At 38.3% G+C, this 23,753-nt stretch overlaps 1 pseudogene; it reads right to left on the reverse strand.

Annotated features, from left to right (window-relative positions):
- Positions 1–10,510: 10,510 nt before the first annotated feature.
- On the reverse strand, positions 10,511–11,126 carry LOC150007113 (large ribosomal subunit protein eL19 pseudogene; annotated as a pseudogene).
- Between the last annotated feature and the right edge of the window lie 12,627 nt (positions 11,127–23,753).

Genomic DNA, 23,753 nt, shown 5'->3' on the forward strand with positions numbered 1-23,753 from the left:
ATGCCATATGATCTCACCTATAAGAGGAACTTAATGAACAAAATAAACTAATGAAAAAAATAGAGCCACAGGCATGGAAACATGGAAGACTGAAAGTGACCAGAGGGGAGGAAGGAGGGTGATAATGGTGGAAAGAAGGAGAAGGGACTAGACAAAGAACATGTATGAGTGACGCATGGACATGGACAACAGTGTGGGGACTGACTGGGAGTGAGGGGTGGGATGGGCAGAGGAGGGCAAAGGGGGAAAAATTGGGACAACTGTAACAGAATAACAATAAAACATATCTTAGTTAAAAAATTAAAAAGAACATATTAACTGGAAAATAAAAAATAAAAAAAGATGAGTTTATCCACCATTTAACTGAGGTCTAGAAAATAGAATTTCCAGTATTTTTTCTAGTATGTAGAAAAAGGCTGAAACTAATCATAATCAGTTGTTTGAGCATTAATTCATGATAACAAATGTTTGTGTGATACTATGTGCCAGTCCTGTGTATTGTCATTTTCTCTTTCAAACAACCATGGGGGTAAATACTATTACTGTCCCCATTTTATAGATGTGCAACCGAGAGCAGAGAACTCTAACATGCATACCTTGTCATAGCTCATATGGAGCAGAAGGGATCTTTGATCCCAAACAGTACAGCTGTAGAGACTGTGGTCTTCAGTACTAATAGCACTGTCCAACATCTTGTCTATGATGGGAACAGAAGAGCACTGACTTGTATTGATGTTCCCACAGAAACTCACCAGATTTTAACTGACCACTAGTTATACAGTTGACCCTTAAACAATGTGAGTTTGAATTGTGTGGTTGCAGTTTATACACACAATATTTTTTTCAATTGACTCTCTCATTTCAGTTGATCTGCTGGTTTCAGTGGACCCATGCAATTGAAACCTGGGTTATTCAAAGGCCAAATAATGGTTGGGAATCTGGAATGTGTAGGGCCACAAGTTATAAGCAGATTTTAGACAACACAGGTGGTAGGTGTTCCTACCTCACCTACCCTGTGCTGTTCAAGGGTCAACTGTATTGTTCTATTTAAGTCCCTCATGCCTTATTTAATTAGATCAAAGCTGCATTACTTCCTGATGGCCTAGAGCTCTAAGTGAAGCCATGGGCAATGCTGGCCATGATTGATTATCCTCAGGGCAGAACTCCCTCCCACAGGGATAATCGGAGTTTCCTTTATTTTGTATATTTTATTGATTATGTTGTTATAATCTTTCCAATCCTTTTTCCCCTTTGCTCCCCTCTGCCCAGCACCCCCTCCCCCAGCAGTCCCACCACCCCACGTCCACACCCATGGGCTGTGCATACAAGCCCTCCAGCTTGACCTTTACCCGTATTCTTCTTCTTTTTAAGAAAATAATTAATTTTTAAAGTATATTTTATTAATTGTGTTGTTACAGTAGGTCCAATCTTTTTTCCCTTTGCTCCCCTCTGCCTAGTACACCCTTCTCTCCAGCAATCCCACCCCACTTAGTTCATGTCCATGGGTCATGCATATAAGTTCTTTGGCTTCACCCTTTCCTATATTATTCTTAACATCCCCCCGTCTATTTTGTACAAACCGATTATGCTTCTTAGTCCTTGTACCATTTCCCCATTCCTCCCCCTCCCCCATCCCAGCTGATAATCCTACAAATGATCCCCATACCTATGATTCTGTTCCTATTCTGGTTTGCTTAGCTGGATTTTGTTTTTATTTTTTAGATTCAGTTGTTCATAGTTGTGAGTTTTTTGTCATTTTAGTGTTCATAGTTTTGATCTTCTTTTTCTTAAGTAAGTCCCTTTGACATTTCATATAATAATGGCTTGGTAATGATGAACTCCTTTAGCTTTACCTTGTCTGGGAAGCACTTCATTTGCCCTTCCATTCCAAATGATAGCTTTGCTGGATAGAGTAATCTTGGTTGTAGGTTGCTTTTCATCACATTGAATACTGCTTGCCAGTGCCTTCCTGCCTGCAAAGTGTCCTCTGAGAAATCAGCTGATAGTCCTGTAGGCAACCCCCTGTAAGCAACTCTCCACCTCTCTCTTTCTGCCCCTAGGACTCTGTCTTTACCTTTCACCTTTGGCATCTCAGTCATGATGTGTCCTGGTGTGGTCCCCTCTGGGTCCAGCTCACCCGGGACCCTCTGTGCTTCCCAGACCTGTATGTCCATCTCCTTCGCAAAATTTGAGAATTTTTCCTTATTTTTTTCAATTCTTGATTCCTTATTCTGCACTGGTTGACTTTTTTTTCTTCCTTATGTTCCAAATCATTGACCTGAACTCAGGTTTCCTTCCCTTCACCATTGGTTTTGTGTGGATTTTCCTTCGTTTCACTTAGCGTAGCCTTCACTTCTTCTCTTATGCATTTGCCATAGTCAGACATTTCTGTCAAGCCTGCGAGCATCTTTATCACCAGTGTTTTGAATTTAGTGTCTGTTAGATTGTCTACCTCCTCATCTGTTAGGTTGGCTATCTCTTCGTCACTTAGTTCTCCCACTGGAACCTTGATCCATTCCCCCTTTTGGGCTATACTTCTCTGTCTCCTCATTCTGACAGTCTCCTGTGTTTGTTTGCCTCCGTGTCCCAGGTAGAGCTGTCGCTCCTATTACATTGTAAGGGGCGAAGCCTTAGGGATTCGTCAGTACAGGGCGACCTGTTTCATCATGTTGTGGTGCTGTACATGTGGGAGGGGTCCAAGAGGGAACAATGCTGCCTGCCCAGTACTTGCCTCCTTTCCAGACACCTCTCCCACTTCTACACCGAACTGTCGCCCCTCTAACTGCTGCCCTGGCTGTTGTTCACAGAGTGGGTAGGCCTTTGGATGTTCTAGGACTGTGGGGGTCCTTTAAACAAGCGGGGTGGACACCTGCAGTTTCTGCCTCCACCCCCCCCGCCCCCCGCCTCCAGTCTGCACAGTCAAAAGCAATGAGGCTTGATTTTCCCCAGTGCCAGGACCTTGGGCTTTGAGTTCTGGTGAGGAGCTGGGAATGCTCCCCAGGCATTCCTCCTGACTTTTTAAAATGTGTGACTGCACTTTCCCCTGGCTCACCGCTGCTGCCGCCGCTGCTGCCACCACACTGCATCCTCTCTGCCCTGGCTCCACCCCTCCTACCTGTCTGGATGAGTATTTCTTCTTTATATCTTTGTTTGCTGGACTTCCATGTATTTTGATTTTCTGGAACTTCTGGTTGTTTCTAGTTTTGAGTTAGTTGTATTTCTTCTTAGTTATTGAGGGAGACACAGCGTGTCTGTCTACACCTCCATCTTGGCAGAAAGTTCAGTTAATTTTTTATAACAATAAAAAGGAACAATTTCACCGTCTCAGACTTAAGACCCTTTATAATCTTATAAAGGACAATGGACAAAGGTCTTGAGCTCCTCTAGCTTCTTCAAGCTGGACATGGTTGTCATCCTACTTACCCTTGGATCCAGAAATTCCTAATAAGAGTGGGAGTGTGGAGGGGAGGGTGGCCTTCCCACTTTGAGAAGGATCTTGCAGACTCCAGGTCAGTTGGCTGTCCCCAGACTATGGCATGCTTGGTTTAGTAGGCTGGCATCCATGTTGTATTCTGGGGGCAACAGATTTAGGAACAGGGTTAAAAGGCATCATTCAATCCATAATCACTAGATGGCAAAAAGCAGGGATTAATTTTTCAATGTCCCGTATTAGGGGGAAAAAAAGGCTCTTTGGAGGAAGGTGTGCAAGGCACATCACACCTGTCCCAAACCCTTTTGCCCACTATCTTAGTTTGAATTGAGGGGAACATTTCAGGTATCCCCCCTCTCAGATCTCTGAGCCCTTTCTGTCCAAGCCTCTAGGATAGAAAAGAGAAACCAGCCTCAAAGTGAAGCCCACAGACCACTCCATGTATCACGAACCCAGCCACCTAGTTCAGCCAAACCGTTGAGTCTCAGGAGGCAGCAATGCAGACAGAATTAAGTGAGGCCTATACGTATGGAAATCACTTAGAGAATGAGGTCATAGGCCTATGTCTTATGAAAACAGAACACACATGTTAATTTATGCAATATAGCCCACAAACCAGTCTCTATATCTGTAGGACTGTCTTATTGGAAAGACATCCAGTTGCAAGGCATTTGACATTCTTCTTGTCTGTAAATTAAGCATCTTTGATAATGTCCCAAACCTAGTTTAACTTTCAAATGAAAACAAACTTTAAATGAAAATTAACTTTAAAGACAGCTGCACTACTTTATAGTCTACCACTGAGCATTGTGGTTTTCCTTGAATTGCGAATTTTCTCCTTAAGATTACCCTCCTTGTCATTAAAGGGACCGCATTAAGTCCAGTTTTAATTTAGTCTGTTCATTTGCATAAACACAACAAGAGCAGCAAATGATCACATATGATCTTTATGTCTGCTTTGATAGAGCTTACACAAGGAACCTCTAGGGTGACTTTTATTCTTCCCTTCAGGGCACAGGAGCTGAGGCACATACCTGCCATTCAGCCTTGTCTGTAAACACCTGTTTTTTCCAAGTCCTCCTGGTTTTCCGTTGTGTCTTAAGGTTCCTTCTAGCCATATTTCAGTAAAGCAACCTTCATTCCTTCCCTGGAGAGTTTGCCATGGACTGCACAATCAACCAAGTTTCCAGGCCTTTTTTCTCATGGGCTTTTATTATCTTTGAAAGTCAGTCTTAGTTCCTCAGGGTTTTTTGGTAACAACCAGAGCCCAAGCATGTCTCCTTTAGGCATCACATTCCAGTCAAAGGCATGGTCAACAAAACCTCTATTAACAACTGGTCTTATTACTTGTATGCAAAGAAACTTATGTCATTGCTTACTTCTTCAGAATGCCAAATTCTGGAGGGATCAGGTAAGGTGAAAAATATACAACGTGAAGGAAAATCCTTGTCCTTCTAATTTCCACTAAAATTGCTGGAGTTTCTTTATTCTAGCCCTACTGCATCTCTCAGTTTATCCATGGATTCCTTTTGGCTAGCAGAGTGTTCGTACTTATCATGTATTTTGTTTGGCCAGTACAGTAGTTAATTCACATGTTTTTACTGCTATTGGACAACTCATGCACTCTCCTTCGAGTTCACCAGGTTCCACAGCTACTTATTGCAACACAGGAACCTATTTCATTCATTCATATAGCACACTCATAGTTGTATTTGATTTTTGACCCCTGCTTGATAAAGTATAAATGGATCATAGTTAATATGGTTCATATTTTGTTTAATATTTGTTTTAACTAGCTTGACATCAAGCTTTCTTCAATAGTGGTTAACATATTTTATGGTATGGAGGTAAATAATAACCACTGTATACACAAAGGCTGCATAACCATATGATCTGAATCTTAAGGTTTGAGAAATAAAGCAATAAATATAGTGTTGATATCTTTAAAACTAGATGAAATTAACAGCCAGAAAACATATGTCTCCTTGAGAATCAAATAAACACAATTTCTAGACAAAGATGGAAACAGTTGACCCCCTGATATGTTCAATAAATAAGCACAATATTATATAAAAATACAAAGGCAAGGGTAAGGAAAATGACAAAGTGGGCTTGTCAGTGCAGAAAAAATGTAAAATAATTCTCTTTGTCCTTAACATTATGTCCAAATCTTTTCAAATTTATTATCTTTTAACATAAATTAAGCTCTGGTGTTTCAGAACATGCACAGAATTACCAACATTTTCAAATCTCAACTATTAACTATTAGATAATTTTTTCTACTGTCATCGTCAAGAATATAAGTGCTTAGGATTTCAAAACATAAAAGGAAGAGTATTTTCAAGAAGCAGTTAGCTCTTTAGCTATTTTTTCTGAAGAAAAATTTAAAGGCTCCATATAATATTGCATCAGGAAGCTTGATGCTTTTCTTGGTCTTCACTAAACAAAGGGTTAAATTTCTCCCTCAGTACATTCTCAGCCTATTTAAAAATATTTATAGCCTTACTTTTCAGAAAATTTTGACAAAGAATTCAAAAATTCAAATATCTGTAGGTCATTTTGGCCTTTTAACTCTTGTCTTTTATCCTAGTTACAGGAGATGGTTGACCAGACAAGCCTGATAAACTATGATAATTGGGCCCTGGGCTTTGTCATGTATTAAATTAACAGCTCAAGCAAGTCACTTACTGGTTTTAATGCAATCAAGAAGAGAGAAAACTCATTTCCATTATCCCATAAAATTTCCCAGGCAACTTAATATTTTGACAAGCTTAACAAAATACTGTTGGGGCTGAGCAAGGAAGTATTAGTAAAAAACTGAGCAATGAGAGATGGCTTTAAACTCATTGATATACTGCTGCTTGTGAGACTCACCAAAAGTACAGATTAGTGAACAAAAAGTGTGTTGGGTTGTGGCCTACATAATAGATTAGGTTCTAAGTCTTATAAAAATAGATCCTTCCACTGTTAGAGAAAATTCCCTGAAGCTCATTCTATGAACAGATACAAAAAGAGAGGATAAAAATGTGTACTCCATGGGAGAAATTTACAAGGATGAATCAATGTGCCTTATTGATTAAATGCAATGTTTGTGACAGCATTATGAGTGAATGTAGGATGGTTTTAGACTACATGTTGAATAGTTTATACTACATGCTATTATTTAATTCTTACAACATTTTAATCCTCAATTTACAATTGAGGGAATTAAAAATATCAGTGAATTGATGAGATATTCTTACAATTAATCAGTAACAGGGCCACGCTTAGAAACAGAAGTCTTGGTTGCCACACTGAGTTCTTGTCAGATAAATAAAGAATCATTGACTACCTATGACATAGAGAGCATTGTGCCAGGTGTTTTGGGGAAGAATGAAGAAGAGAAGCCTTGTTCTCACAGAGTCTACAGCCACAGCACATGGAAGGATCATGGATTACAATTTCACAAATCTAAGATCATATTCCAGCACCATCTTTTATTCTAGCTTCTTGAACAAAGGCTCAACATAATTGAACTTATTTCCTCATGTAGGCAATTAATATGATGCTATACATATTTCACAAGGCTTTTAAAAACTAGAGACAATATTTGCAAAAGGTATCACATTGCATAATACATGACCTAGAGAAGCTCTCTTAAATAAATATTGATATATGTCATTATTGATGGAAAAAGACAAGGAAACAAATTACCATTATGCCAGATAGAATGAAGTGAGTGCCTTTTACAATACACAACTTTTAGTATACTACTTTTATATTACATGAGCTTTCATGACTTACAATGAGAAAAATCTCAAGATCTGAAGGATACAAATTTTCCAACCCTGTTAACCATTATTTCAGTTCTCTGCTCTCGCTTTAGGTCTTTTTCTCTGATGTTTCTTCTACCCGTCCCTCACATTATTTCTCACTAATTAGTTATAAAAAAAATAAAAGCTTAAAATATTTCTTCATGCACCATGCAATCCACTAATATTCATGGTAAGGATTTATCAAATTACATAGTATATATGTTTGATTTTTGTACTATGCTTAGCATCTAATTGAGTCATATTTTTACTCCTGTTCAGAAAGATTAAAAATGAAAAAGGCTATGCTGTCACAACTTCCATCTTGCCTCCCAAACTGGTTTTTAAGTTTCAGGTTAGGATATATTGTGTAATACAAAGATGGTATAATCCTTATATGCACCCTTTATGTTGACTACTTTAAAAAATTCCACCCTTTCTTCCAAATGCTCATTTCATTGCTGCTGCCTTTTCCTTTGTAAACCACATGAAAGCAGTAGAGTCAAGTGGCTGGTGGTCAGTAAGAAGAAAATGCATCCTCATCTCAAAGTGCTCACTGTCTCTCATGTAATGGTATGTCTCTTCATTGTCATCTTGGCTTTGGTTGTATATATAAATTGATTCAAGAGCAGTGGGTAGTGGTTTTGCTTGATGATTAAACTTGGAGTTACAGTAGTCCTCCCTTATCTGTGGTATGTTCCATGGTTTCCATTGTCCTCAAACACAGTCCGAAAATATTAAGTGAAGTATTTCAGGAATAAACAGCTCATGCCTTTTAAATTGCGTGCCATTCTGAGTAGCATGATGAAATCCCATGCTGTTCTTTGTGAGAGCTGGCTTATCCCTGGCTTGGTCTGTCATCCCCATGCTGTATAAGCACTCTCCCTCAACCTGGTAGACAGCTGGTAGCCACCTCTTTTATTAGATTTACTGTTATATGGCATGTTTAAGTACCATAACACTTATTCTAGTTAAAAATGGCTGTGAAAGCAAGAGCAGTGATGCTGGAGATTTGGAAGAAAGTTAATAGTAGCCTAAGGCTATATCACCACATAGACATTTAAAAAAAATACTGTTTATTTTTAATTTTTTTAGATTTTATTTATTTATTTTCAGAGGGAGATGAAGGGAGGGAGAAAAAGAAGGAGAGAAAAATCAATGTGTGATTACCTCTCACATGCCCCCAACTGAGGACCTGACTGGGAATCAAACTGAAGACCCTTTGGTTTGCAGGCTGTTACTCAAGCCACTGAGCCACACCAGCCAGGGCACCACATAGGCATTTTTAAAAATCTCACATCATCATAAGAAGGGTGAGTAGAGTATAATAAGATATTTTGAGAGAGAGAGAGAGGCCACATAATATTTATTCCAGTAGAGTGTTACAATTATTCTATTTTATTATTAGTTGTCATTATTAATCTCTTACAGTGCCTAATTCATAAATTAAACTTTATCATAGATATGTATCTATGGGGAGAGAACATAGTAGATATATGATTTAGTACTATTCTTGATTTTGGTCATCTGCTGGAGATAAGGGAGGCTACTGTAACATGACTGTGAGACTGTTAACAAAGGGACATGCGAAAGTAGATTTGTGGGTTAAATATTGGTTTCTGTTTTTCAAACTAGACTCTACCTAATAAAGTGCTAAATGCAGATTAGAGAATAGAGTAGTAAATCAAAAGAATGGACTAATGTAATTACCAACCATCTTTGGCTCAAGAATACACATTACTGTAACTAAAATCTACGATCAGGACAAACTTTGCCAAGAACTCTTTGTTTTCCCCTTTTCCATTTCTACCCACGTAAATGTTCTTCTTGAATCCTTTCCTAGTTTTCTAAGTATTTTGCGACTTGTTTCCTCTTAAAAACTCCATTCTGTTCTTTTCACTGCACCTGAGTATGTATAGGACTTCATTTTGTCGTATTTATATATCTTGTAACAGTATATTTATTGTAGGCAAATGTAGAAAGAAATTACTTTCTTCCTTAGGATCATCTTAAAACTTCCTATGTCATAAATTTTTTTCTTAACTTCTGTTGCATACTAAGAAATATATATTTGGATTTTGTCTGTAGTTTCTAATATAGAGTTCCCCAAACTCTTGTAATTTCCTGAGTGATAGGTGTGGTAGGAATCTTTTATGCTAATAGTTGGCCTTGATTTCTGGTTCCTAAATCCCTTGTGATTCCCTGGATGATAGAAACTTCTTTTGTCCTCAATGCTTGGTAGGCTCTATACTGGTCATCATAAAGACTAAGCCTTGATTGTAAGCCTGGAACTTTCTGCCTCAGCTAACCCCCAATCTCAGGGGAGGGGAGAGAGGTTGGAGATTGAGTTAAAATTTGATCATGTCTACATGATGAAATCTGCATAAAAATTCCTAAATTACAGAGTCCATGGACCTTCCAGGATGGTGAACACATTCACCTGCAGTGTGGGTGGCATATCTTAATTCCACAAATATAAGCCCCTGTGCTGGAGACCCTTCTGAATTTCACCCTATGTATCTCTTCATCTGGCTGTTCATTTGTATCCTTTATAATAAACTTGAGTAAGGTGTGTTTCTGAGTCCTGAGAGCCATTCTAAGTAATTATTAAAACTTAGGAGGTCTGAGAACCCCTGATTTTTAGCAGGTCAGTCAGAAACATGAGTGTCCCAGGACTTGTGATTGGCATTTTTAATGAGGGCAGTCTTGTGCTGCTGAGCCCTTTCACCTATGAGATATGACTCCACTCCAGGTAGATTGTGTCAGAATTGAACTAGTTGCTAGATACCAAAGTTTATGTCCAGAGAATCTAATAATTGGTTTTTGGTGTTGTAAAACACCACAATACCTAAGAGTCTGGAATCTATAATCAGTTTTCCATGAAATGCCGGAAAATTTGCATTACAGTCATGGGGATGTAAAGTACAGCATAGGAAATATTGTCAATTATATTGTAATAACTATGTATGGTGCCAGCTGGGTACTGGAAATATCAGGGGAACATTCTGTAAAGCATATGATTATCTAACCACTATGCTGTACACCTGAAACTAGTACAGTATAATATTGAATATAAACTGTAATTAAAAAAATTTAAACTAAAATAATTTTAACATCTTTGTGTTTAATCTTTTTTTTCCCCAACAACTTGAGGGTTTTTTAATGAAATTCTTTTTCATTTATTCATTTTGTTTTATTTCAGAGATTGTTTTGATATTGATTTTTTTTTTTTTTTAGGTAGATGAGGCTACTTTATTCAATGATTGATCCATGTAATTGCCAAGCCACTATGTACAGGTAAGAGAGGTGGAGCTTTATTTCTTGGTCTCTTCCTCCTTGGAGAGAGTTTTGATGATCTCTTCCTTCTTGGCCTGGAGCCGCTCTTCATGGCGCTTATGAGCTTCCTTGGTCTTAGACCTACGGGCCTCAGCCTGGTCAGCCAGAAGCTTCTTGTGAGCCTTGTCTACCTTCAGCTTGTGGATGTGTTCCATGAGAATCTGCTTGTTTTTGAACACATTACCCTTCACTTTTAGGTACAGGCTGTGGTACATGTGGTGGTCAATCTTCTTAGATTCACAGTATCTTCTGAGTAGCCGGCAAAGAATTCTCATCCTCCTCATCCAGGTGACTTTCTCAGGCATTCAAGCATTGGCAGTACCCTTTCACTTACCTATGCCCATATGCCTGCCCTTCCTGTGGACCAAGGTGTTTTTCTGGCATTGAGCCTGGGAACGGACAGTCACAGGCTTGTGGATGATCAGCCCATCTTTGATCAGCTTCCGAATCTGTTGATGGGAGTTGGCACTGGCGATTTCATTGGCCTCATTGGGGTCCAACCAGACCTTCTTTTTGCTACAGTGGAGGACACTGGAGGCAAGACTCTTCTGAAGCCTGAGCATATTCATGGCTGCTGCTGCATCAGAGAAAGGAAAGAACTCGATTTGATAATTATTTGTATTTTATGTTATTTATATAATTTATACATGATTTACATAACTTAAGTGTACCTTCCAATTAATTTTGACAAATGCATATTAAGATTGAAACATTCCCATCACTCCAGGAAGTCTACTCATTTCCCTTTTCCATTAATCTATTCTCTATACCAGGAGTAACTACAGTATAGATTCTTTTTCCTGACTCTTCAATTTCTTCACATAGAATTTTGTGTTCAGCTTTTTTATTCTTGGGATTGGTTCATGTTGTACTGAGGCAGGCATTAATAGTTTTTACTATTAATTGTTGAGTGGTGTTCCATTTTGTGAAGATGACACAGTTTATTAACTTTTCTGTTGATGAATCTCTGCCTTGTTTCCAGTTTTTATTATGATTAAAGCTGGTATTTAATCACTTAAGAAACTGCCAACAGTTTGTCAATAAAGTTGTGAGATATTTTACACTCTCTCAGCAATATATGAAAGCTTCTATTGTTCCACATTCTCTCCTATATTCAGTATTTTCATTATTTTTAATTTTAGCCATTTAAAAGGGCATAGGATGGTATCTTCTGATTTTTTAAATTTGTATTATCCTGATGATCCAGTGATGTTGAACATCTTTTTATACACTTATTGGCCACTTGTATAAGTGCTTGGGTAAAGAGTTTGTTCAAGTTTTTGCTTACTGGATTACATGCTTATAATTACGTATTGAGTTCTAAGAATTCTTTATATGTTTTTTAATACAAGTCCTTTTTCAAACACAGATGTTGCTAATATTTTCTCCCAGTTTGTGGCTTTTCTATTCTTTTCTTGATAGTGTTATAGATGAGCAGAAGTTTTGATTCTGATAAAGGCTATCATTAAATCAGACATATTGGAGTGAGGAAAGTCAAGAGCATAGAAAGTGAAAAACATGAGTTGACATTTTTTCTTTGGTATCAGGGATGCTAAGTTTCCTCATGGATCTTGGAGGAACTCCACATGTCAGCACATACTTGCAAATATATATAAATTATGTATATAATGCTAGGTTACTAGAGCTTCTAAAGGGACAGTGTGTTAGTTTCCTAGGACTGCTGTAACATGGTACCACAAATTGAGTGGCTTAAAAGAACAACGATATGTTGTCTCATAGTTCTGGAGGCTGTAAGTCCAAAATTAAGTTCCTGACAGGACCATGCTCTCTTGAAATCTCTATGGGAGAATTTGCTCCATGCCTGATAGGTTAACTAACCTGATTTAGCACAGATGTCTAATTTTATTTGGAAAAAAGATAGTATTAACTGCCAAATCTCTTGATTCCTATGATCTAGTTATTTCTTACTAAAACATAAAACATAAAAAGTTCAATATTTTTATCTGTATCTAACATTCATCAATAGCTTTTACAGCTCTTAGGAATTCCTCTAAATTGATAGGCTTCTATTGATATAATAGATAATTATTATACTGTAAATACAGTAATTTACTTCTATGTAGTTTTATGACATGAGTATTATTTATATAATATTATATGAGCTTATAGTTAATATATTAAATCAGAAAATCAGGGAGCTTAATGAACTGCAATATTACTTATTCAATATAATGTCTTAAATTTAATAACTTAGTATTAGATGAAAGATGTTTAAAATTTGATAGTTACTTTGGTTTGATCTCTCAAATATTCTGCATTTTGTAAATAATACCTACTGATTATTTGTTACTTTATTGAAAAATAATTAACTTACTTTTAGTTATTAATTTATGTATTTAGAAATTATTAGTGGCCCTATAAATTTCCTGAGACACTAAACTATCTACTTTTTAACCAGCAGCTAAAGTATAGCATGGGTGCAAGTTTGTTAATTGGCATATTAAGCATATTTTATTTTCACCCAAACTCAAATTTTAATATAAATTAGATGGCTGAGATCTAGACTTATGTTAAGTAATTCCCTGATGATCATTTTCTTAGTTCTTGCCATGGCAGCAAGTACACCATCAATTCCCTGTGACCAATCACCTGTGTCCTTATCATTAGTCTACTTACTTTGGGTTTATTTTTTGGGGATGCTGCATTTCAGTCCAAAGCAGAAATTCTCATCAGGGGAACAAAAGTTCAGAAGTTACCTATTCCATTTAAAGGACTTTAGAAAGTCACATACTTTAATCAACTGTGGGAGATAACCTATGCTCCCAAGAAGATAGGGTTTTGCTTTAATTCCTACCTTTCCAAACCCTGGGTGGCTATAGATTATATTAGAGACCTATAGAGTAGTTTCACAGCCAGAAAAAACCTTTTACCAATGTTTTACTTGACTTTGAAATGATTTAATTTGTTCAAAATCTTATTCCTTAGTCTCTTCCACAAAATGTAAGCTCCAAAATTTGTGTATTCTCTCACTCTTACCTACATATCATTATCTTCTTCCCATCTTCAGCTCATTACCAGTACCATACTTCCTCTAGACCTTCCATTTATCAAGGAACAACTCTTCTTTACTCTCAACCTTATTACAGAAATTATCTTCTATCTTCAATTTACTTTACTGAAATTTTGCTTCCCATTGAAGAAACAACTCTTGGGAGTCATTCAACTTAAGGTTCTTAAACCTTTTAAACACAAATCATCAAGGCCTAGAGTGGGAATATTTTTCTCACTAATTCTCATTCTAATATTCTTTCTAATATTGTTCTCATTGCACATCACATTTCCCTTCCTACACGAACATTCTACTCTCCTAATTTTGAGGCCAGTGCAAACATGACTTCCATTTCAACTATATTGCCATTTTTCTCCAAGGCTTTCAGTTATTTCTTCACTTCTGTCTCTTACCTACTCATCATGAGCCCCAAAATACCTCATTTTAACCACACCCTGGCACCATTCAACATTCGTCTCTCATCACATCAATGCTATAAGAGTTCAGTCATGGATAAAGTCAAACTTTTGATATCTCAACTCCCGTTAGTGAATTTCTTAAGCACATTTTGGGAAAAATCACAATATAGTTTTTTACTTTACTGTAGAGCCCACTGCTAACTGCTTAATCTACATGTTTTTCAATAAAATTTCTGAAAGCTTGTCTCAGATAGGATGAGTACATTTTTTTCCCCATATGTAACAAATTAGTGTCAAATCTATGTATTAACTGGCTTTGTTAGGGATAGGGATGTAGAGACATCACTGACTTCTCTTTGCCAAATTCTTCATTAGACGACACAAAGACACAGATTTCTCTGGTGCTAGGTGCATCCTTTGCTTGTATGTTTGTTTTACATTAAGAGCTACATACATTACTATGAGTATGACATTCATCTAATTGACATGTCTAGTACATGAACAGTTCTTGCTCTTCCCAGTCAGGTTTAAATGCTTAAGCCTCTTTTCACTTAAAACTCATTTTTCAAACCATTGTGTCTGCATCCATTTTTCAATTGCTGTCTGAGGGCTAATGATTCCAAATTTTCTCTCCATACAGCAGAGCTATTCCTCCACATCTGGAGCGGAATATCCAACTGCATGTTGGAAATCTCCATCTGCATACCCCACAAGCACTTCACATGCAATCTAATGAAAACTAAATGAATACTCTTTTTCTTAAAATGTGTTTTAAGATCTTAAGATGCTCTGATAGCAGGAAACAACACACTGACACTCAGATAGATGAGAAGTGGAACTTTTCATTAATTACAATTCCAAATAAAAGTTGCCAGGCAGGACCACAAAGGGGATAGATAGCACCTGGGAACAGAGTAATAGCATGTCTGAGCTGTAGAATAACCAGGGTAGGGGTTCTTCAGGGATCCCTGTGGGTTGGGTAATTTGAATATATATATATATTTTTATGTGTTTTATTGATTAAAATATTACATTTGTGCCAATTTCCCTTCCCTCTGCTCCCCTCCACCCGGTGGCCCCCCTCCCTCCAGTTGTCCCCCCCTTTTAGATTATGTCCATTAGTTGTGCATACAGTTCCTCCCAACCTCTCTCCGTCTATTCCATTCCCTCCTACCTTGATCCCCAATTCCTATATCATCTCCCTCCCTTTCCCCATTCCCCCTCCCTGTTGACCTCCCCCCAATATGCTTCCTGTACCCACAGTTCCTTTTCCACTCTCGTTGCCTATTTAGTTTGCCTTTGTTTCATCTCCCTAGCTTCTGTTTTTTTAAACCAGTCCCTTTAACATCTCATATAACAGTGGTTTGGATCTAATGAACTCTTTCAGTTTTATTTTGTCCTGGAAACACTTTCTCTGTCCTTCTATTCTGAATGACAATTTCGCTGGATAGAGTATTCGTGGTTGTAGGTTTTGGATTTTCATTACTTTGAATATTTCTTGCCAGTCCCTTCTTGCCTGTAGGGTCTCCCTTGAGAAGTCAGCTGATAGTCTAATTGGGACCCCTTTGTACATAATTCTTTTCTTCTCTCTTGCTGCTTTTAAGATTCTCTCTTTATCTTTAATTTTTGACATTTTGATTATAATGTGTCTTCGAGTGGTTCTCCCTGGGTCCAGTCTCTTGGGAACTCTCCTTGCTTCCTGGACCTGCAAGTCTATTTCCTTCCCCAAGTCTGGGAAGTTCTCCTTTATTATATTTTCACTCAATTTTTCAAGTTCTAGTTCATCTTCCTCATTCTCTGGCAAACCAATGATTCTTATGTTGGGCCTTTTATAGCTGTCCCAGAGGTTTCTGATCCTCTCATTGTTGCTTCCCATTTCCTCTCTCTGCATTGGTTGACTGCTTGTTCCTTCTCCATATTCCAGTTTGTTGAAATGAACTCTGGATTTTTTCTCACCTTCTATCTCGTATGCGGTTTTGTTCCTCTCGTTATGAAATTTTTTCGCTTCTTTCTTATCTTTTTCCTGCTCTTTTGTGAATTCTGTAAGCCACCTGATAACAATGGCCCAGAACTGAGCCTCTGACAGGTTTCTTATCTGTTCATCTGTCAGGTACTCTATCTGCTATCTGGTGAGTTGTGTCACCGGTATTTCTATAGTTGTCTGCCTCATTTTGACAGATGCGTTTTGTTTTCTTGGGCCGGCTGTCGGGGGCAGTGCCTGTGTACGCATCACAATTCAGTGACTGGCGCCTGTCCACGACCTATTTCGCAGCCCTGTGGTGCTTTCTGTGGGGGCGGGGGTCCAAGATGGATTCACACAGTTATTCAGCTAGGAGACCGGGATCCGTCCTCCCGCCCCCCTGGGCCTCACTGTTCAAGGCGATGCGGCGGCCGCTCTCCCCAGCGCCGGAGTCGCGCACCGTCAGGGGCTTGCGTAGCCGGGACTTCTCGCCGGGGTCGCGCACCGCCAGGGGCTTGCGCAGCCGGGATTCCTCGCTGCCCCGCCGCTGTCCAGGTGCGACCGCAAACAGCGCTGCCCTCTTTAACTCTTACCTGCCCAAATGGCACCGCTGGTTTATAACTTCATATGTTGGACTTCCGTGTAGTTTTATTTTCTGGAATTTCTAGTTATCCTTTGTTTTGAAGTAGTTGTATTCCTCTCTAGTTGTAGAGGGAGACCTAGCGTGTCCGTCTAAGCCTCCATCTTGGCCGGAAGTCAATTTGAATATATTTTGCAGGCTCCTGGGTATAGGTGTCTGGTCCCTTCCTCTGGGGAAGTTAGGGCAGGCAGTCTCAGAGTGAGAGAGCCTGATATAAGTAGTTGGGGAGTTGCTCAAGAAGGGGACATGACCAGCCTCTAACCAGGGCCTTAAAGCTAGGTCAAGACAGCATTTATATATTATCATATACACACACATATATTTATATATTTATTTATTGCAATAGCCAATAAATCCAAGCCAGTGTCAAATGCAGCTTTTTTCTCTTCATGATTCTATTATTTTTACCCTAAATCTCATTTTTGCTCATTATTTCCAACTATTCTTATTTTAAGTCTGACCTTCCTGTTTATCTCCTTCAAGTGCTTCTTTATGCTGTTATTAAAGTAAACTTTCTAGTTTATAAATATAATATTATTCAAATGTTAAAAAGTATTCTCTGACTTAAAAACTATTTAAGCAAGAAAATCTCAGTCTCTTATCATTGAATGTGAAATCTTGCCTACCACTTCAGCTTTAACTTTGTCTTCTATCTCACTCCACAATGTATATAGCTTAGTTTGAGAAACAGATGAGAACAATAAATAGTTAGATGAGTAAAAAAACTAAGTATAATATGGCAATAACAAAATTTCTTAGATAAATTTTTCTCAATCATGTGTCATTTTTTTGACTTGCTAGTATTAAAATAAACAAAGGGACACCAAAACTGTCATTTGGATAAGGTATGAAAACTAAGATGTTATATAAATAGGATCAATAATTATTACGATAATGTCTGTATTTTTTATAATAATTATTAGTTTCATTTCATATGGTTAAAGATCCATTGCTTCATCTGTTTAGTAATAATTCTGAATCTATTTTTCAATGTTTGACTGCTAATAGCTTTTGAGATTATGCTTCCCTCTTCTCCTTTGCCCCATCATTGTGCTAGCTGATAATAAAGCACCCTTCTTTGGTAACAAAGTGGCATTCAAACCACACAAATGCTTGAGTGCATGCAGGGACTCTCATTCTAGTCCCCGTCTCCTAACCACAGTAAAAACTCAAGCCAGTCTCCTTTTGTTGTTCTTTCATGCCATTTTGGACATGCTTGAGAAATTTGTCCTGCTATCCTCAGAGACCTCAAATATGTAAGCAATAAGCCTTTTCATAGGCTTTTGGGGTGTGTGTGTGTGTGTATGTGAACAAAATTTGGGGTGGGAGTTCTTTTTGCTCTTTTGAGATGACCAATCATACCCATGTGAGATGCCAGACTTATAGACTAGGAGTCAATATGTCTCATCAGTACATTTCAGAAGCAAGTGATAAGGCCTCATCAGTGTATAAGATGGAAGCACAAAAAATGTTGCAGAGTCAGAGACACAGCAATGTGCAATAAGTTTTATCTTTTTAAATTTGTTTTTATTGAGATATAATTGACATAGAACTTTATGAAGGTTTAAGGTGTAAAACATGTTGATTTGATACAATTATACATTGCAATATATTACCATTGTAGTGTTATCTAACACCTCTTTCTCTTCACATAATCACTAATTTTTTTAAGTGGGACAGTTAAGATCTAGTCTCTTAGCAACATTGAGATTTATAACACAGTATTGTTGTCTATAATCACTATGCAGTGAATTAGATCGTGTTGGTGGAAATCAAGTCTCTGGGTAGGGGCATTTCTTTATACCCCCCTGTCCAGGTGTCCTGTGACTCAGTTAAGCGAGCTGGACTTGCTAATGTCGGCAGCTGCAAGCTGTTTCAGGCCACTGAGCTATGGTATCCTGAGGACAAAGAGACTTTGCTGAGTACTCCATTACTGCCTTGTCCTATCATCTTGTTTGGAACTTAGCCTTAAGAACTTACAGTTCTGTTTTGTACCTAAGTAGTTAATGTTTGAACCCGGGTATCATGTTTTCTCCTTAAGCAATAGGATGTGTATCCTGTAATTGCCACCCTCAGATTTCAGTAAAAGGAAGGTGCTTGCTCTGCTCAGTGCTGATCTTGCCTGAGTGTGTGGCAGCCCTCTGACTGTCCCATTCTGTCTGCTGGAATTACTTCCACGTCCTCGACCACAAAGTACTACAACAGATCACCAGGACTTAGTTATCTACTAGTTCCAAGATTGTATCCTTAAACAACCTATTTCCCTATCCCCCAGCCTCTGGTAACTACCATTCTACTCTTTGCTTTTATCAGTTAGGCTTTTTAAACATCACATATTATGATATATAGTGCTTGTATTTCTCTGATTTTCCTCAGTTAGCATAATGCCCTACAGGTCCACTAGTCAGAGTGTCTCTGGCCAGAAGGAATGTGTATTGTTTTGGAAATGGATTGTAACTCATTCCTTATCTTCTATTGGAAGAGGTTTCTTGTTCTCTGACTGCTTCTTGACCTTTTACATCTGCCTGTATACACTGATGTAATAATGTAGCTCCGGGACATGCATAGGTTTGTGCATGTGGACCCATGCTGCCTCTGAGCTGCAGACTGGAAGAGGTGCAGTCTCTCTTGCACTGGCCTGCTGTGGGTGCAGTCCCCTGTAATTTGAGCACTAAATGGCATGTCCACATTTGCCAGTCCTCGGGGTGGTTTTTTTTCAGAATATATGAACACTTAAGTAGCTCCCCAGTTTGGGTTTGGAGCTCCTGTGCTACGGCAGGATTTGTTTTTCTTGTGGCTGAATAATATTCCAGTGTGTGTGTGTGTGTGCGTGTGTGTGTGTGTGTGCGTGTGTGTGTGTGTGTGTGTGTGTGTATAATTTTACCCATTCATCTCTTGCCAGACAGTTAGGATTTTATTATATCTAGGCTATTGTCAATAATACTGCACTATAAAGGGCATGTATATATCTCTTCAATATCCTATTTTTATTTCCTTTGGTTATATACCCAGAAGTGTAATTGCTGGATCAAATATGATCAAATACAATAGTATTTTATTTTAAAAAATTTGAGGAGCTTTCATACTGTTTTCAATAGTGACTGAACCAATTTCCATTCCCAGAAAGAGAGAGCAATTGCCCAAAGCTGTTCTTCAGGGAAAAGACTGTGGGAATAGGCAGTTAAGATCTCTTGGGACGACTTCTAGTCCACTCGCTGCTGCTGCTGCTGGTGCTGCTGGGCACTGCACGGAGGAACAACAGGCCCCAATGATGGGCAATGAAATGGCCTGTTAAGTGACTGTAGCCTTGGACTTTGACAGATATGGGATCGGGGCCCCAGGAGCCCACAATGGAAGCCTACAGTTGCCGCCCCAGCCTTCAGTCTCCCATATGCTGAGAGCCCTGCAGCCTGGGCATGCGCAGTTCATTCACTCCGTCTGACCTGGGCACTTTGGCACATCTATTGCACCAGAGCCTGGTTCTCAACAGTTGGCAGAGCCCATGAATGAACCCCCAATGCATTGTGACTCTGACTGGCGGCAGGAAGCATTGGTGAGGATTGGGGTTTGCTTGATACACTGGTGGTACGAGCCAGACTGCTTATTTGGAGTCTGGGATGACTGTCGACCGGGCTAGGTGAGCAGTACTCAGGTGTTTCTCCAGCGGGCATCCGTAGATCTCCCGAGATTCTGCGAGACCCGGCTTCTGTTCGGGAAGAGGGGTTCCAGAGCAGCTGCTCAGCCCTCATTTTACCGTCATCTTCACAGCTGCTCCTGACTGCTTGTGTAAATTAATTCTTTTGATACTTTTACAGAGTTTTTTTATAATTCTGATAAGGGCTTGTACGTGTTTTAGATTAAGTCCTAATAAGTCAAAATAATTGTCTGTAAGCACATATTAGCCTCAAAGTAAAATATTTGGGCTATATCAGGTGACATCTTTTCTCTTTTTGAATTCCATGAGTACATAGTTAAAACTTGGAAAATTCCAAACACACACTTCACTTAATGCATTCTTGAAGTTATGTAATGGCATTTCTGTCTAACCCTCAAAACACACAGACACTCCCATAGGTTAAGAAATTCTTATCTTTTGTAACCTCACCACTAAGTCTAAAAGCCTTAGATTATAGGCTTCTACAGCCTTCCTCAATTGAGAATTTTCTTACATGTAGAGGAACTAGTATTATTTACCTAGTCAACTTCTTTTTTAGAAATTGTTTTGTAGTTTATAACTCACAAATGTCCACTAGAATGTTGTTTCTTATTCTATAATTTAGAAATAAATGTAAACTCCTGTATCTCTTTTTTTTAAATGTTTTTTATTGATGATATTGTTACAACAGTTCCAATTTTCTCCCCCTTGCTCCCCTCCACCCAGCACCCCCTCCTCCCCCAGCAATCTCCCCCAAGTCCATACCCCTGGTTCGTAAAAATTAACTATCCCCCCCCCCCTCAAATATTAGGACCCTTTGTAATCTTGTAAAGGACAATGGGCGAAGGTCTCAAGCTCCTCTAGCTGCTTCGAACTGGACATGGTCGTCGTCCTACCTACCCTTGGGTCCAGAAAACCCTAATAAGAGTGGGGGTGTGGAGGGGAGGGTTGCCTTCCCACATGGGGAAGGATCGTGCAGACTCCAGGTCAGTTGGCTGTCTCCGGTCAACGGTGTGCTTGGTTTAACAGGCTGGCATCCTTGTTGTATTCTGTGGGCAACAGGGTTAAAGGACATCATTCAATCCGTAACCACTAGATGACAAAAGACAGGTCTTAATTTTTCAATGTCCCACATTAGGGAAAAAAAGGGTTTCTTTGGAGGAAGGTATGCCAGGTACATCTCACCTGTCCAAAACCCTTTTGCCCATTATACTTCGTTTGGACTGAGGGAAATATTTTAGGTTTCCCCCCTCTCAGGCCTCTGGGCTCTTTCTGTCCAAGCCATTAGGATAGAAAAGAGAAACCAGTTTTAAAGTGAAGCCCACAGACCTGTATCTCTTCAGTTTGTTCTTTATTATTTCCTTCTGTTAAAAGCCAAACTCTGCATTACTAGATAAAACAGCAGAAAGTTGAGTGTATTGCAAGGCTTTCAACCCGCAAACTGGCAAACTCAAGGCTATGGGAGCCTGAGTTCTGATTTGCTCACAGACTAAGCGGGTTTTATGGGGTAAATGAAAGTTACTTGGCTTTTTCAGCTGATTGGTTGTTTAGTTGTCTTCTTCCATATTTGGATCGGAGTAGCTGAGTCAGGGGACCAAGGAAGTCCAGAGATGGTGTGAACAGACTAGGCATTTGGGGATTGGCTGGTGTCCTCTGCTGATTACTGAGAGGAGCTGTGAATACCTGGAAGGTTAGGTAATGTTTCCTTTATATGCCTGTATGACTGCCTGTATTTTGATCCCAATATGAGTGACTCCATTTTAATTTTGGTTCTACACTTCCAGGAAAAATTTTGCTTAAGAATTAGGTTTTTTTTTTTTCTTTAAGAAATTAGACATTTTGTTGTATGAACTATCTAAAAAACCTAGCCTTGTTCTCTCAGCCCCTTATTTAATGTCATGCTTCTTGATATTTCTTTCTGCAAATGCTGTGTGCACAGGAGCCATGTAGAGTACTTTTCTTTTTCAGAAAATCTTTGTAAAAGCAGAATTATATGAACGGATTCAATTCCAAGTCAGGTTAAAGAGCAACTATAACATGTAAAATTTCTACAAACAAATCACTTGATTAGTGATACTATGGCAGAAAGAAGTGTCTCTGAATTCAGAAAAACTGTGAACATGAGTCTGGAAATAATTATTTCCATTCTTGATAAGGAAGTAACTATATTAGCAAATAAATGAGCCATTGAAGAAACTAGAAGTGCATTGTGAATAATAAAATCAGAACCAGAAGACCAGAAAGTCTAGACTTAGAAGAAAATAAGACAGGAGCAGCCAAGATAAAGTTCCACTATATAAAGCCATAGTGCTTAGTAATTAAAAAAAATTAATTGGGTAATATGCCAAGAAAAATGAAATGAAAATTTCGAACAACAACTTAGAGTGATTTAATATTAGATGCCCATTACATTCTTTTTAATTTGCTTTAGGACTTGACTTTCAAAGCCTTTATTCTAAGTACAGAAACTACATATATATTCATACTGTTAGAATTAAGTAATTTCGGTGATGGATTTTGTAATACCTGAATTTTATTCAGTGTGGCAAAGTACAAGCAGTCCTTGTTATCTGGAAACTGATCTGATATACAGAGCTGGGACTCTGTTGCTTGAAGCTTTCCTGGCTCTTACAGTTCAGAATCATCAAATGTTAATATGCTTTTCCAGGTGTTTGCCTATATAAATTAGTGTAAATCAGGATGGTGTTCCTATCTCCCAAAATGACCCATAAGAATGTTTTCTGAACTGAATTTAAATGAAATTGAAGAATAGAGTATTATTCCTTCATGCAATTAAAAAAAAAAAGCGTATCTCCTTTGCTTACCTAAATCTTTAATTTTGTTTTTTAAATTAATTTAGGCTTTAAGGCTCACTCATGAAGAACTTAAAATGACAACTCATCAAATGTGGTGATCTACCTTTCAGTTTCTCATTTATTGAGCTTTAATGCACACTTAGCTATACTTGTGTTTTCTTAAGGGTCATTGATATTCTTATTTAATGGTATTAAGTATCATTTTTTTCTTCTAATGGCCATGAGTGGAAACGAAATGACTGAATTCTTGTAAAATTCCAGGAACCTTTTGGAAACAGCATAACTCACAAACTAAAAAGGGAATAAGAAACTTTGTGTAGGTTAAGAACAGAATCTTGACTCAATTCCCACTATCCATCAGATTTCCACAGTAAATAAAACTAGGAACTGAGAATTACATAACAGAATACAAATGGTTTTATAGACATTAGTGTAAACATTTAAAATGAACTAAAATTAGTGCTTTATCTCTAATATTAATTATTTTATTTAATATTTAATTTAACTTTGCAACTACTGCCACATATATTTGTGTATAAATAGAGACGCACTAAGAATGAAGGGAGAAAAATCTCCCTTGGCCCCTTTAATATCTATTTATATGGGTGTTTTCAAGGCTCAAAATAGGTTTCCGGAAAAGGTATTACTTATGCCTCATTTAAAAAAATTAACTCTCACTTTTAACAATACTATTTA

The sequence above is a fragment of the Furipterus horrens genome, unplaced genomic scaffold (assembly GCF_987537825.1).
Source record: "Furipterus horrens unplaced genomic scaffold, mFurHor1.1.pri manual_scaffold_6, whole genome shotgun sequence".
In the NCBI taxonomy this organism is placed as follows: domain Eukaryota; kingdom Metazoa; phylum Chordata; class Mammalia; order Chiroptera; family Furipteridae; genus Furipterus; species Furipterus horrens.